Genomic DNA, 15,978 nt, shown 5'->3' on the forward strand with positions numbered 1-15,978 from the left:
GTAGTGTCCTCTCCAGGGCGCTGGCCTGGGCAGATCAATATGGAAAACAAGCTGTTGCCCATGCATCAGGTTTTCCCTCTCCATGACATTGGTGGATCCAAAGGAGAGGCAGAGCCAATACAGTTTGGCACCAGTGCCACCGCAGGAGTTGCCAGAGGGATGTGATGTCCAACATCCAACTGCCTAAGGGACTCCGACTCCTTATTTTTCCTCAGGGTTAACTCCCAAAGCCTTTCCCATATATGGGTATAGCTGCAAGGCAGTGGAGGTTTAAAATCAGGGTTTCCTTCCCCTAGGGGGGTTGCCTGCCAAGGCTAACAAGCCCCACCTGCCAAAAGTGACTGGTTGTCAGAGGCTGTTTGAGATGCATGCTATTGGAGCATTTTATAGAGAGTGGGAGCTTATCCCCACTCCCACCCCGGCATGACAAACCTTTGGAGCCAAATAGGTTAAGTAGAGAGCAGGAATTTAAACCCAGGACCTCTTGAGGTCAAATCTAGTGCACTTTCCACTAGGTCAGAGGTTGGTGAAATTTGACCTGTGAGCCATACCTGGTCTGCTGCTCGTTTTTGTATGGTCCACAAACCAAGAGTGATTTTTACATTTTCATTTTTACATTTTCAAATAAAGTTTTCTCAGAATACAGCCATGCTTGTTTATGTATTGTCTGTGTTTATGTATTGTCTAGCTGTGTGACTCTAGGCAAGTCAGTTGGCCATTTTTTGCCTGAGTTTCCTCATCTGTAAGACAGGGATGATAATAATACCTACCTCCCAAGGTTATTATTAGGCACAAATAAGATAATATTTGCAAAGCACTTGGAAAATCTTAATGCAAGTTGTTGTTGTTGTTATTATTACCTGAACTGACAAAATTTCCAGCTTTGGATCAAGATGTAAACAGGAAGCTTTAGTGGTAAATAAGAAAGGAGAACCATTAGTTTCTATTTTACAGCTATTTAACTGCAATATTTTTGGATCAATTATTTAATATTTGCTTTAGTTTTTGCATCTCTAAAATGGGAATAGGAATACCTTTTACTAGAATAATCCTAGATATCATACTATCTTCTGTGTAGCAAATCATAAAAATTCTTTTAGAAATAATTTCTTTTGGCTTGCTTAAATTTCCATAGTAGGCCAGTGTCAGAGTTAGGAACAGAGCTTAGTCTCTGAATATGCTCAATTCTCCGACTGAACATTTCTCTTTCCCTTAGTGCTCATATTTGAAATCATTATTCACAATGTTGTATGTCCTGCAGAATCTACTATACAATCTGTGAGTATAAAATAGTGAAATTGTTTCTTAGACACACATCAATCATTAAACAGTTATTTATACTATATATTTCACTTGATTATCTCAATTCCCATGGATTTAACTATAATCTCTCTGCTGATGATTCTCAGATCTACCTGTCTTGCTCCAACCTCTCTATAAACCTCCAGTCTTGTAACTCCAGCTACCTTTCACATATCTAGATATGACTGACTGTCAAACTGATATCTTAAACTCAACATGTCTAAAATAAATCTCTTTAGCTTTTCCCCTAAGTTCTTCCCCTTTCTAAACTTCCCTGTTACTATTATGGCCACTGCTATTCTCTCTGTCCTTCAGGTCTGAAACTTAGGTGCCATCTTTCATGTCTTACTCGCTCCCACTCATCTTCTATATCCAATCTTTTGCCAAAGTCTGTTGATTTTACCTTTATCTTGAATATGCTGCCTCTTCTTTGATATTGTTATCACCCCAGTGTGAACTGTTTTCTACTCACTCCTTGACTTCAGCAATAGCCTGCTGGTTGGCTGCCTACCACAAGTCTCTCCCCTCTCCAGTTCATCCTCCACTAAGCCATCAAAGTGATCTCTCTCTCTCTTTCTCTCTCTCTCTTTTGCGGGGCAATGAGGGTTAAGTGACTTCCCCAGGGTCACACAGCTAGTAAAGACATGTCAAGTGTCTGAGGCTGGATTTGAACTCAAGTCCTCCTGAATCTAGGGCTGGTGCTTTATCCACTGTGCTACTTAGCTGCCCCTATCAAAGTGATATTTCTTTATTTTTCGCAACAAACATTTATTTTATTTTCCATTTACTTGTAAGGGTAGTTTTCAACATTCATTTTCATAAGATTTAGTGTTCCAAATTTTTCTCCCTCCCTCCTTCCCTTTCCTCCCCCCTCCACAAGATCGCAATCAGGTTATATATGTACAATCCACAAGTGTTCTTTTTATCAGTTCTTTCTATAGGGGTGCATAGTAAGCTTCTTCATTAGTTCCTTGGGATTGTTTTGGATCATTGCACTGCTGAGAGTAGTTAAGTCATTCATAATTACTCATTGAACAATACTGCTGTCACTATGCACAATGTCCTCTCAGCTCTGCTCACTTCACTATACATCGATGTTCATTAGTTTTTCAAGGTTTTTCAGGGATCATCCTGTTTGTCATTTCCTGTAGCACAAGTCCATTCCACTACAATCATATAACACAGCTTTTTCCATCATTCCTCAATTGATGGACATTCCTTTGATTCTCAATTCTTAGCCTCTGCCAAGAGTTGCTATAAATATTTTTTGTACAGTTTTTCCCCCTTTTCTCTTTTTCATGATTACTATTGTTGACTGTTTCCCTTCCATCCTACTCCCTTCCCCATGATATTTATTCTATTATCCATCTTCTTTCATCCTATCACTCTTCAAAAGGGATTTGCTTCTGTCTGTCCCCTCCCCCCACTCTGCCCTTCCTTCTTTTGCCCCTCTCTCTTTATCCCCCTTCCCCTCCTATTTTCCTTCAGAGTTAGAGAGATTACTCCACCCAATTGAGTGTGTACATTATTCCCTCCTTGAGCCAATTCTGATGAGATTGAGGTCTTTGAGCCAATTTTGATGAGTGTTAGGCTCATTTACTGCCCAGATTAAATAGATTACTCCACCCAGTTGGGTGTGTCTGTTAGTTTCTCCTTGAGGCAGCTCTGATGAGTTTAAGATCTTTGAACCTTTTCTGATGAGTGTAAAATTCATATACTGCCCTGCTCCTCTCCCATCTCTTTCCCCACTCCATAAGCCTTTTCCTGTTACTTTCATGTAGGATTTCACTTCTGCCCTTCCCCCTCCCCCAGTGAATTCCCTTCACCCCTCAATTTAACCCTAAAGATGTCATCACCTAGCTAAGTGACACAGTGGACAAATCACCCCTGGACCCAGGGGGATCCCAGCCAAAACCTGGCCTCAGACACGACAGTCGCCCACTGTACGACCCCAGGTATGTCCCCCAGCTCCAAATTTTTTTTATGGTTCTCTAGGGTCTTGTATTTGAAAGTCAAATTTGCCATTCAGTTCAGGACTTTTCATCACAAATATCTGAAAGTCTTCTTTTTCATTAAAGTCCTATTTTTTCCACTGAAAGATAATGCTGAGTTTTGCTGGGTAGGTGATTCTTGGTTGTAATCCCATTTCCTTTGCCCTTTGGAATATCATATTCCATGCCCTCCAGTCCTTTAATGTAGAAGCTGCTAGATCTTCTGCTGTCCTGACTGGGGCTCCACAGTACTTGAATTCTTTCTTTTTGGCAGCTTGCAATATTTTCTCCTTGACTTGAGAGCTCTGGAATTTGGCTATAATATTCCTAGGAGTTTTCTTTTTGGGATCTCTTTCTGGAGGTGATCGGTGGATTCTTTCAATTTCTATTTTAGCTTCTTCTAGAATTTCAGGGCAATTTTCCCTGAGAATATCTTGGAAGATGGTGTCTAAGCTCTTTCCTTGATCATGGTTTTCAGGTATACCAATAATTTTCAAATGATCTCTCCCAGACCTATTTTCCACATCAGCAGTTTTTCCCAGAAGATATTTCACATTGCCCTCTATTTTTTTATTCATTTGGATTTGCTTTATTGTGTCTTGGTTTCTCATAAAGTCACTGGCTTCCATTTGTTCAATCCTAATTCTTACGCAATTATTTTCATCAGAGAGCTTTTGTACCTCCTTTTTCATTTGACTTTTCAAGCTGTTGACTTTTTTCTCATGTCTTCCCTGCATCACCCTCATTTATCTTTCCATTTTTTTCTCTACCTCTCTAATTTTATCTTCAAAGTCCTTTTTTTTTCCAAAGTCCTTTTTGAGCACCTCTATGGCCTGAGAACAATTCGTATTTTTCTTGGAAGCTTTAGATATAGGGGCCCTAATGTTGACATTTTCCTCTGAGGGTGCCCCTTGGTCTTCTTTGTTACTGAAGAAACTTTCTATGGTCCTCACCTCACCTTTCTTTGTCAGCTCATCTTGCCTTTCTTTTACTAGACTTTTAGGTCCTTAAAGTGGGGCACTGTTTCCAGGCTGCAGTATCCCAAGCTTAAGAAGTCCCAGGTGGTATGATTTAAGGAGAATCAGGTCCTTCCCTCGCCGGGCCTGTTTCCTGGTCCTTGATGACCCCAGACCAACTTGCTAATCAACCAGCTTTCTGTGTTGTGGTTGTTAGCTCCAATGAGCCTGTGCCCCTCCCCCACCTTGGCCATTGCTACTCGAGCCTACCTCCTGGTTCTCAGTAGGAGTGTAAAATCGAAGTTCTGCCTTACCACCAGCATAGACCCCTGTAGTCTCTCCCCTGCCCAGGGCTCAGCCCACTCACCAGACTGTGAGCTTAGTTCCAGATGACACTGGTGCTTCAGCTGATTCAGAGGCTCTGGGGGTCTCCTTCTTTGGTGAGGACTTCCTGAGACTGGATCTATGTCAGGGTGACTGTGGGGTTGGGCCCGCCTCCTGTATCAGCACAGCAGCTCCCTCCTTCTGACCTTCCAAGCTGTTCTTGGTTAGAAGATGATTTCAACACATTCTTCTGTGAGTTTTGCTGCTCCGGGCATTTTCCTATGGCCTTATTTGGATGTTTTTTGGAGTGATCGTGTCATGAGTTTGGGAGCTCACGGCCTTTCCTCTGCCATCTTCTCAAAGTGATATTTCATAAAGTTCAGGTATGACCATGTCCGTGTCCCCCCCCCCCCCCCCCCCCCCCCCCCCCCCGCAATAAACTCTTGGCTCTCCTTGTCACCTCCAGGATCAAATATAAACCCCCCTGTTTTGTGTTTAAAGCCCTTCATAACCTAGCCCCACCACCCAACCTTTTCAGGCTTCTTACAACTTACCCTTCTCCCCCCCACATACTCTTCTGTCCAATGAAGCTAGTTCCTTTGCTGTTTCTTTAACTAGATACTCCATCTCCCAACTCCAGATATATTTACTATCTGCCCCATATTTTTAGAATTCTCTCTTCTCTCATTTCTGTCTACTGGTGTCCCTGGCGTTCTTTAAGTCCTGCCTAAAATTATGCCTTCTTATAAGAAGCCTTTCCCAAAATTCTAATTCCTTCCCTTTGTTGATTATTTCCTGTTTTTCCTGTATATAGCTTATTTGTACGTAGTTTCCTGCTGTCTCCCCTATTAGATTGTGAGTTCCTGGGACTATATTTTGCCTTTCTTAGTACCCCTGTATTACTAATACCTTAGTATCCCTTAATACATGCTTGATAAAGTGCCTTGCACATAGTAAGTGCTTTATAAATGTTTGTTGACTGACTATTAAATGCCTACTCTGCAAGTCACTGTTCTAGGCATTTGGTATACTAATACAGTGAATGAAATAATTGCTCTCGTAAGGAGCTTACATTCTAATGGGGGAGACAAGAAGAGAGAGAGTATGTGTGTGTCTGTACACACAGTATTAATACAGTGAATAAGTACAAATAAATACAAAGTAGTTAAGTACACACTAATTTGAGAGAGGGGGCACTAGCAATTGAGGGCATCAAGAAAATCTTCTTGCAGAAGGTGGTAATTGAGCAGTGTCTTAAAGAAAGGGATTCCATAAGTTGATAAGAATGAGGAGTGTGTTTTGGGCTTGCTGTGGGGTGGCTTGGGGAGAGAGCCATTACAAAGGCAAGAGAAGGTATATGGAGTGTCATGTGTGAGGAACAAAGAATAGGCCACTTTGGCTGGACCAGAATTTGAGAGGAGAAATAATGTATACTAATAGAAAGCTAGGTTGGAAAAAAGTTGTGAAGGAAGGGTTTTAAAAACTAAACAGAGGAATTTATATTTGATTCTAGAAGCAATAAAATGCTGCTGGAGTTAACTGAATAGAGGAGTGACATGATCAGAGATATGCTTTAGGGAAGTCAGATTGATAGTTATATGGATAATGGACTGAAGTAGAGAGAAAGTTGAGACAAGGAAACTAATTACAAGGCTGTTACAATAATCTAATTTAGAGGTGATGGGGCCTGAACTAAGGTGCTTGCTGTGGGAGTAGAGAGAAGGGATCAAATGAGAAAGATGTTGTGAAGGTGGGAAACAGATTTAATGACTGATTTATCTGGATATATTGGGTGGGGTAGAGTGAGGAGTTAAAGAAAATGCCAAAGTTATAAATCTGGAGACTGAAAGAATGGTATCTTCAATAGAATTATACACGTTTGGAAGAGGGGTAGATTTGCAGGGAAAGAAAAAGCGTTCTATTTTAGACCTGTTAAATTTGAGGTATCTCCAGGACATCCAGTTTAAAATGCCTAACTGGCAATTGGTCCTGCTAGATTAATCATGACATAAGAGTCACACCTTGTAATAGATTTTTTTTTTTTTTTAGTGAGGCAATTGGGGTTAAGTGACTTGCCCAGGGTCACACAGCTAGTATGTGTTAAGTGTCTGAGGCCGGATTTGAACTCAGGTACTCCTGACTCCAGGGCCGGTGCTCTATCCACTGCGCCACCTAGCTGCCCCCTTGTAATAGATTTTAATACAGAAATTAGAGGTTTTGAAGAACCTCAGATAAAAGAGCCACATGATATTCAAGAGCCAAGGTCTAAGTATCTTTGCTCTATATTCATATCAAATAGAAACTGGCATGAGGTCCATTCATATGTCTTTCTTCTCATGATATGAGGTAGAAAATTGGAAGCTTATTTGAAGGTGCTTTCTTGGTTTTGGGGCCTGGATAATTTTGACTTTTGACTGGGGTATTTTTGTTTAAGATAGTGTTAATCTGCTTAAATTCAGCCTTACGTAAATCTGCTTTCACAAAGTTTTTTGATGAATGATACAGCACCTGTGAAGTTTCATCATGGTGAGTTAAAGAAGCACCCTCTTAAGTTCACTGTAATAGATTTCACTTAGTTTCAAAATGTGTTATAATTTTGGCAGTTCAGTCATGACAATTTACTTGTTTTACACCTCTAGGTGGAGTGTATGCTGGGATTTAATAGTGATGATTTCTGCATTTCAGGGAGCTGTGCCAAGAGCATACAGAATGTGTAGTAGCATCTTTGCTCTGGGTTATTCTGATTACAAGTATAGTGCCATCTGCAAGATGCCGTACTTTGCCATTATAAGTGATACTTATAATCTGGAAGATATCTAAAATGTCTCTTCAGCATTTTGGAATTATGCCTGGAAATATATAACTTTTTAATAGTGGGAGAAGAGCAGAGGTCTGTCTACAACCTGTTGTAGCTAAGCCTTAATAAGCTCTTTTTAACATGTCCTGGTGACTCAACCCTACTGGCAAATGGCAGACTTCTCTGTCTAGGGCATCTGCTGTGGCATCTCACCCTCCCACAACTACCTGTTGAATTTTCTACCCATGTTCTGTATTTCATTACTGAGTTAAAAATAGATTCCTAATTCAGATACTTTGTTCCATTGTTCCTATTGATTGCTGGTTAGATACAGCCACTTAAAACATGAATGTGCAAAGAGTCTTGAAGGCTTTTATGGCTAATGTTTTGGACAAATGACTGTCTTTAGCTGGCAGGCTAAATTTTTTCCATCTCATGTTATGAGGGGAGAGGTAGCAGGTTACTTCAGATAGAAGACAACTCCTAAGGATTTAGGGTTTTTAAATTTCCCTGCTTTTTTTTTCAGCTTTTCTTTTCTTTTTGTTTTTTGTTTTTTGTTTTGGGGGCACGGGCAATGAGAGTTAGATGACTTGCCCAGGATCACACAGCTAGTAAGCATCAAGTGTTTGAGATCAGATTTGAACTCAGATTCTCCTGAATCCAGGGCCGGTGCTTTATCCACTGTGCCACCTAGCTGCCCCAGCTTTTTCTTTTTGTAAAATATTTTTGTTTTCATTTCCAAATCTTTTCCCTCCCTTCATTGCCTCCCTTACCCATCAAGATGGCAAGAAATATGATACTCATTTTACATAGGAAGTCATGCAAACATATTTCCACATTAGCCATGTTCTGGTGGAAAAATGCAAGAAAAGTAAGGGGAAAAAACCATGCTTCATTCTGCAGTCTGAGTCCATCAGTTTTCTCTCTGGAGATAGATAGCATTTTTCATCGTGAATCTTTTAGAGTTGTAATGGATTATTGTATTGATCAGAGTAGCTTAATCTTTTATAGTTGATTATCTACAATATTGCTGTTACTATGTACCTTGTACTTGTGGTTCTGTTTACGTCACTTAGCATTAGCATCATTTCCTATAAATCTTCACAGGTTTTTCTGAAACTATCTCCTTCATAATTTCTTTCTTTCTTTCTTTCTTTCTTTCTTTCTTTCTTTCTTTCTTTCTTTCTTTCTTTCTTTCTTTCTTTCTTTCTTTCTTTCTTTCTTTCTTTCTTTCTTTCTTTCTTTCTTCCTTTCTTTCTTCCTTTCTTTCTTCCTTCCTTCCTTCCTTCCTTCCTTCCTTCCTCCTTCCTTCCTTCCTTCCTTCCTTCCTTCCTTCCTTCCTTCCTTCCTTCCTCCCTTCCTTCCTCCCTCCCTCCCTCCCTCCCTCCCTTCCCCCCCCTCCCTTCCCCCCCCCTCCCTCCCTCCCTCCCTTCCTTCCTCCCCCCCCCCCCCCCCCCCGCCTTTCTCTTTAAAACAAACTTTGGCCAGTTTATTAAAGAATACTTTTGCACAGCTTACTTTTCACTAGTCTGTTCTGGCATGCTTCTAATGATATCAGAATCACCTGGATCAATGATAACCAGTGTACAAACTCTGTAGTACTTCCCACATGCTGTACCCAATTCAATGTTGTTGCCACTGTAGTGAGGTACGCCAGTTTCGGCCAACATAGCGTAATATTCATTCTCTGATTTCCTCAAGGCTGGGCAGTTGTTGGCTAAGATGACCAATTTGGCTTTGCCTTGTCTGATCATTTTCAGGGTCTGTTTGTAGCCTAGCACCTATTGGGTGCTTTTCATCACCCGCAGGAGCCTCGAGTTGATGGACTCCAGTGGCTTTTTCGTCATCTTTTCAGCTACCATCTTGCTGCCTGCGGTTCTGGGGGGACCCTCAGCCAGAGACCTGCCACCAAGATAGATGGGAAGTGAGAAAGGGCCCTTCATAATTTCTTACAGCACAATAATTTTACTGCTTATTTGCACTTCTTTCAAAGAGTGGACAGGAGAAACAAAAATAAAAGTCATTTAGTTATGCAATGTTTTAATAATAATAGCTTTAAGGTTTGTAAACCTTATTTCGTTTGATTCTAACTCTTGACAAAAGTACTACAGGTGTCAGAAGATTTATGTGATTAGTCCATTTTCATGCAACTAGGCAGTGTTATATTTGGATTTAGGTCTTTCCTAGTTCTGAGTCCAATGGTCATTTATTTTCATAGCTCTTTTCTGTGTTGCCTATCATTTTAAATTACTCCCGTTCCCTGATTCCTCTGCTTTCAAACAAATATTAATTTCCCTAACTTGAAAATATAGTAACTGATGTCCTTTCTTGTCTTTAATCTATGATTTGTTCTTAATTGGTAGTATCTACTTTGGGTGGCTTTTTCTTTCCAGTACAGTGGTTTTCAAATACTATTTAATGGAGACCAGGACCTTAGTCAAACCCCCCCCCCCCCATATTTCTGGGTTGGGTTGGGTTTGGTTTTTGGTGGGGCAGTGATGATGCCCAGGGTCACACAGCTAGTCAGTGTCAAGTGTCTGAGGCCGGATTTGAACTCAGGTCCTCCTGAATCCAGGACCTGCGTTTTTTCTACTGTGCCACCTAGCTGCCCCTATTTAGTTTTAGTTTTGAAAATTGATCCCTTTTCTGTTAAATGTGTAAGTTCTAATAGTTACATTTTTGTATCATTATTGTGTCTTTTGGGGTCAAAGCTTTGTCATGGTAAGATATCGCTGAAATTATAATGTCATTTGGAAAATAGTCAATTTGCATAAAACACATCAAACACTACTTGTTGAACTAAGATTTGACATTATAAAATCATATGATATTTTTAAAGAGAGTAAAATTCATGTAGGCATTCATATGACAAAAGCATTGTTGAGTAAGTACACAGTAGAGGTTCAAATCGGAAGGTAAATTGGTATTAAGGAAAGCCCATAGAAGGTGTGAGGAACCCAGGCATGGAGAGTTTTAGCAAGCCGGAACCTAGAACCCCTAGGTTGGAACTGTAGTATTAAATTAATAGATAGTAAGGAATGCTGCTATATATTATACATAATCAGAGGAGGGAGGGATTAGGACATATCACTAGTGGACATGCCATTTCAGAGATTTACTAATTAGTATCCAGAAAAAGACCCACTATCTTTTGGTTTTCTATATCTTTTTGGTTTGTTTCCTCCATCCCTCCTCCTTTCCCAGAGAACTTTATAACAAAGACTTTTTAAAAAGAGGAAGAAAAGAGAACAAATTCAGCAAAGCCAATTGACATATCAAAAAAGTCTGTTTCATACTTGTGGACCAACTCCTCTGCAAAGGAGTGTGTGTGTTGGGGATGTCTTCTCATATGTCTCCTTTGGGGCTAAATTTGGCCGTTTTAATTCCACATCATTCAGTTTCAATGGTAGCAGCAAAGTTGTTATTTCCATTTCCATTTTTGTTTGTCAAAGTAGATTTCTATCAGCTGGGGAATGACCAGAAAAAGTTGTGATATGTGAATATAATAGAATATTACTGTGCTGTAAGAAACAATGAACATGATGAATAGAGAAAAGCATGAACTCATGCAAAGTGAATTAAGCAGTGCTGGGCAAACAATAGACATACACAGTGACCACAGCAATGTAAATTGAAGGAACAACAAAACTATTTTAAAAGGAGGCAATGTTGAGTTTTGCTTGTGCCTGGGATTATGTTAAAAATTGAACATTAAGAATGTTTTAACATGATTATGTCTAGGTTTCATGTCTGGAATAAGAGGAAGGGAATAAGCATTTAGAAAGCACTTCTTATGTGCCAGGCACTGTGCTAAGTGCTTTTATAAATATTTTCTCATTTGATGATGTTTGATAATGTTGAAGAAATGTGTAAGGTTGAAAGGAAGACTTCTTCCCACAAATATCTTAGCACACCCTCTAATGCAGTATTTTCTCTGCACTTCCCCCCATCCCTTCCTTTTGTGCCTTGTCTTCCCCCCATTCAATTGTAGGTTCCTTTAGGGCAGGGACTATATTTTTCACATTCCTATCCCCCAGAGCTCAACATGTATCTTGCACTTAGTAGCAAGATGGTATAGCCAGGTGAGAAATTTTGAAAGAATTTATGCTAAGATATTTAATATTTAGTAGTTAAAAGTTTAAAAAATATTCTGGAAGGTTGTATAACCACAGGTTGTGTTAGCTCTTGATTTTGTTTTGTAGAAAGGTAGTTGTTTTAGAGCATCTAGGAGGTTACACAGTTGCATATCCTTCAGTCCACCTTTATGAAAAAGATAGAAAGGCATAGAGTCCCAAAACAATCTTAACATCAGAGACTTTCTAAAGAAGCAAGTTACTAGGAAAATCCTGGAGTTAATCCTCATTTTCCAGTACATCCCATATTGTCTACATCTGTGGCTTTTGCTGTAGCTTTAACTATATCACAGTGAAAGAACCGATGTCCATGGTGGCTGAGTTGTAAAGAAAAGTTTAAATTTTATTCTATATACACAATTCACTAAATACTTTTTTGGGTTTTTTTTGGGAGGGGGCAATGGGGGTTAAGTGACTTGCCCAGGGTCACACAGCTGGTAAGTGTCAAGTGTCTGAGGCTGGATTTTGTGAGATAAAAATTGGATATTAGATCATAAATCTCCCCTACTTAACCTTTCCCTTAATTTATCTCCCAGACTAGTAAATGGAAGAAGCTTCTGGTTTTCTAGTTAGAGCTTTTATTGTATGGTAGTCACAAGGTGATGTTGATTAGAAGGATAGGAAAGTAGAAATACAATACAAATCGTCTTAAGTCTAGGCTTAATCTATATTCCGTATAAAACTCACCAAAACCCAAGGCCACCTTTGGGGAGAGAGACTGAGTCAAGTGCGTGCTGTTAACCGAGAGTTGGGCTGAGTCAAACTCCAGTCAGCTTCTGTCTGTGCAACGCAGCCAGGAGACCAGCGGAGCAGGAAAAAACGCCCCACTTCCGTTCTCTCCTTGCCTTTTAAGCTCACACCCCGGAGGTCGAGTGCTCAGCAGGCAATCTGGCGTGCTTTGCAGGCGGACTGGTGTGCGTAGCTCATGCTGTTGGTCTCCTCCCCAAAAGGGTGGTCCTAAAAAAACCTGGCGTCTCTCCATTATCTAACCGACTGTTAAAACTTTTTACCACAATTTGAACCCAGGTCCTCCTGAATCCAGGGCCGGTGCTCAATCCACTGTGCCATCTAGCTGCCCCTCACTAAATACTTTTTTCAAAGATCACTTAAATATTTGAGAAAGATTTCTATTGAAAAGTTATTTAAAGAAATAAATACTATGTATTTGGAAAATTTCATCTATGGGAGTTACTTCATTTATATTGTGTAACTTACTTTTCTGTGTTATTTTCTTTTTTTCTTTCTAATCTTTGTCAGGCTTCTTTAACTATTAACATTTTATTTATTTTTACTTTCTCTTTGAAGCATTCCTTAAATTCTTTCAAATGATAATTTTCTTTGATCATTTGAAGAATAGAGATGTTTTCCTTCAGCATTTTTCCTTTTTTTTAGTATTGGGACCAGCATATCATTTATATATATATTTAGGTGTTGCTTGGTTATGGCAGAAACATAGCAGACTATCTATGGTCTACTTCTGCATTCTCTTTTATTTTTTGTAGCTGCTACAAACAGGTTTCTTCATTTTTTTTTTTTTTTAAGTGAGGCAATTGGGGTTAAGTGACTTGCCCAGGGTCACACAGCTAGTAAGTGTGTATTAAGTGTCTGAGGCCGGATTTGAACTCAGGTACTCCTGACTCCAGGGCCGGTGCTCTATCCACTGCGCCACCTAGCCACCCCTAGAAACAGGTTTCTTATTCTCTTGTTTTCCTTCTTTGTAGTTCTTATGGATAACTCTTGGTGAACTGATGTTCCAAACTATCTGTTGGTTGCAGTGGGGACTTGGTTGCTGGAGATTTTTGAGAAAAGTGTTTTTTATTTATAATAAGATTTCTGCTTTATCTTATGACAGCTGCTCATTTGCTTTGATTCTGTAATTAGCACATTCTTGGAAGACAGTGTGATATAGTGAAAATGCTGTAGACTTGGTGTTGTAAGACTCAGGAAAGTGAGATGTCAATCATAGCTCTGTTATACACTAGCTGTATGACTTTGGGTAATTCTCTCAACTTTTTTGATCCTCAATTTCCTCATCTGTAAAATAAAGAAATTGAAAGAGATGACTTTTCAGGTCATTCTGTTTCTGATCTTATATGATTTGTGATATGAAGTACAAAGTTCCAATGGAAGTTGTTATGTATATAGGCCTCAAATAAAAATCCATATCAGCATCCAACATCAGTCACCCATTGACACTTGTGGGTTTCACATTTGTGATTTTGGTCATTTGTGGGTTGGTCATTGATAATTTCATGGGAAATTTTGGAGATTTGCAGAGTACTGTGGGAAATTGCAGACAATGTGGGTATGCAAAGAAAACTAAAAAAAAAAATTTAGTAAGTTGTAAATGCATAAATACTGCATCTTTTATCATTTACTACCATAAGAATACACACATACATTAATTATATATAAAGGTTAAATTTTGTTAAGTTTCAGGGAGCTAAAGAACTAAGGGCTTTGCATACTCTTTGGGAACTCCTCCTCTTGTCTGTCATCCAAACTTAGTTACATGATTTTCTTCTGCATCGATCCTTATATCTTTTGCTTTTTGGGGGGGGGAAGGAACTCTTTTCCTTCAGGTGCTGCAGCTACACCGAGGGCTGTGAAGACTACATAAGTTATGAGATACTAATCTCTCTTGTGTAGAAACTATTAATTTTTTTATGGGTACAGTGTGTTGTTTTACTTGTTTTATGTGTTAAATATGACCAGAATTATTAAAAATAAACATTTGGGGTCGGACCTAGAGTTATTTGGGATTTTTCACATTTGCAGGGGTTCTGTATCCCCAACCCTCACAAATAGTCAGGGATGACTGTATTTCAACACATACCTGAAGAGGAATACCCCATTATACTAAAGCTTCTTAAACTGTGGGTCAATATGGGGTCATGTAACTGTATGTGGGGGTCCTGAAAAATTTGGCAATGTTTGATTTGTATACCTATTTTATATTCCTATATAGCTGAGATCATGTAAAAATTTCTCCAGTGAAAATGGGTCATGAGTGGGAAAAGTTTAAGAAGCCCTGAACTGTAATATATAGTCATCCACAGAAGAGAAAACTACTACATTTTGAGGCAGTTATTTCTACTTTTGGATAGCTCTACTTGTTAGCAAACATTTATTAAGTGCTTGTTATATGTCAGGCACTCTGCTGAGTTCTAGAACTACAAATAGTTGTTCTTCCTTATATTAGACCTAAATTCGTATCTTTGCAATTTCTATCCATTACTCCTGGTTCTGCCTGTTAGGGCCTGTTCAACAAAACAGGTTGAATATGTTTTCTTTAAGATAGCTCTTTTGATTCTTGAAGAAAACTATCATGTTCATTTCTCCCTTCCTTCTCTCCAAGTTTTATGTTCTGCTGGTTAAATATCCCTGGTTCCTTCAGGTGATTTTCCTAAAACAGAGTTAAGGTTCTTCACCATCCTGCTTGTTCTCTAGATTTTTTCTAATGCTCCTCAATGTCCTTTAAAAAAATTAAATAAGTTTTTGCTAATTTTATGTTTCTTAGTTATCATCATAGTTATTCCCAAGTATCCTTCTTCCCCTCTATACCATATCAGGGAGTTATACTGTGAAAGTGTTTTTTTAGAGAAAAAAATCAGTCCAACTGCTTGATTAATTGAAAAAGTCTGAAAACTCATGCAATGTGTAACACTTGTGGACTCCTACCTTCCCGAAGGGGTGGGTTGGGGGTGCCTTATTGTATTTCTTTATTCTAGTCTTGATTGATTTTTTATAATTTTCTTATATTTAATGTAGATTTATTAATGTATATTTTTTACATTTACATTACTCTATGTATGCATGTATATATGTATATGTATATCTATAATACACACACACACACACACACACACACACACACAGAGGGGTAGAGAGAGAGAGTTTTCTTAGCCCTGCTTACACTCTGCATCAGTTCATATGGATCTTTCCATGCTTCTCTGTAATCATCACACATTCTTTCTTTAAAAAAAAACTTTATTATTATTATTATTATTATTATTATTATTATTATTATTTGCGGGGCAGTGAGGGTTAAGTGACTTGCCCAGGGTCACACAGCTAGTTAAGTGTCAGGTGTCTGAGGCTGGATTTGAACTCAGGTCCTCCTGAATGCAAGGCCAGTGCTTTATCCATTGCGCCACCCAGCTGCCACACATTATTTCTTACAGCATAATAATATTCTATTACATCCATCTACCACAATTTGTTTAGCCATTCCCCAGATGACAAGTATCTTTTGTTTCCAACTCTTAGCTATCATAAAAAGTACTGCTATAAATATTTTGGAGTATATGGGAACATTCTTCTTCTTGATGGCTTTGTTAGTCAAGAACAAACCTCCAAACCTGAAATAGTTTTAGAAAGAATTTTATTAGGTCATTTGACAAAGGAGAGAGCAGGGGAGAAGATATGGCTCTCCCTTATTTTTTTTTTCTTTTTAAAATTTAAAGCCACATTAT

The 15,978-nt window shown here is 39.0% G+C and overlaps 1 protein-coding gene and 1 pseudogene across 2 annotated transcripts in view; one reads left to right on the forward strand and one right to left on the reverse strand.

Annotated features, from left to right (window-relative positions):
- BABAM2 (BRISC and BRCA1 A complex member 2) overlaps positions 1–15,978 on the forward strand; it is a 584,671-nt gene that overhangs the window by 99,595 nt on the left and 469,098 nt on the right. The window lies entirely within an intron of this gene.
- On the reverse strand, positions 8,885–9,232 carry LOC122741172 (annotated as a pseudogene).

Source organism: Dromiciops gliroides, chromosome 2, assembly GCF_019393635.1.
Source record: "Dromiciops gliroides isolate mDroGli1 chromosome 2, mDroGli1.pri, whole genome shotgun sequence".
Classification (NCBI taxonomy): Eukaryota; Metazoa; Chordata; class Mammalia; order Microbiotheria; family Microbiotheriidae; genus Dromiciops; species Dromiciops gliroides.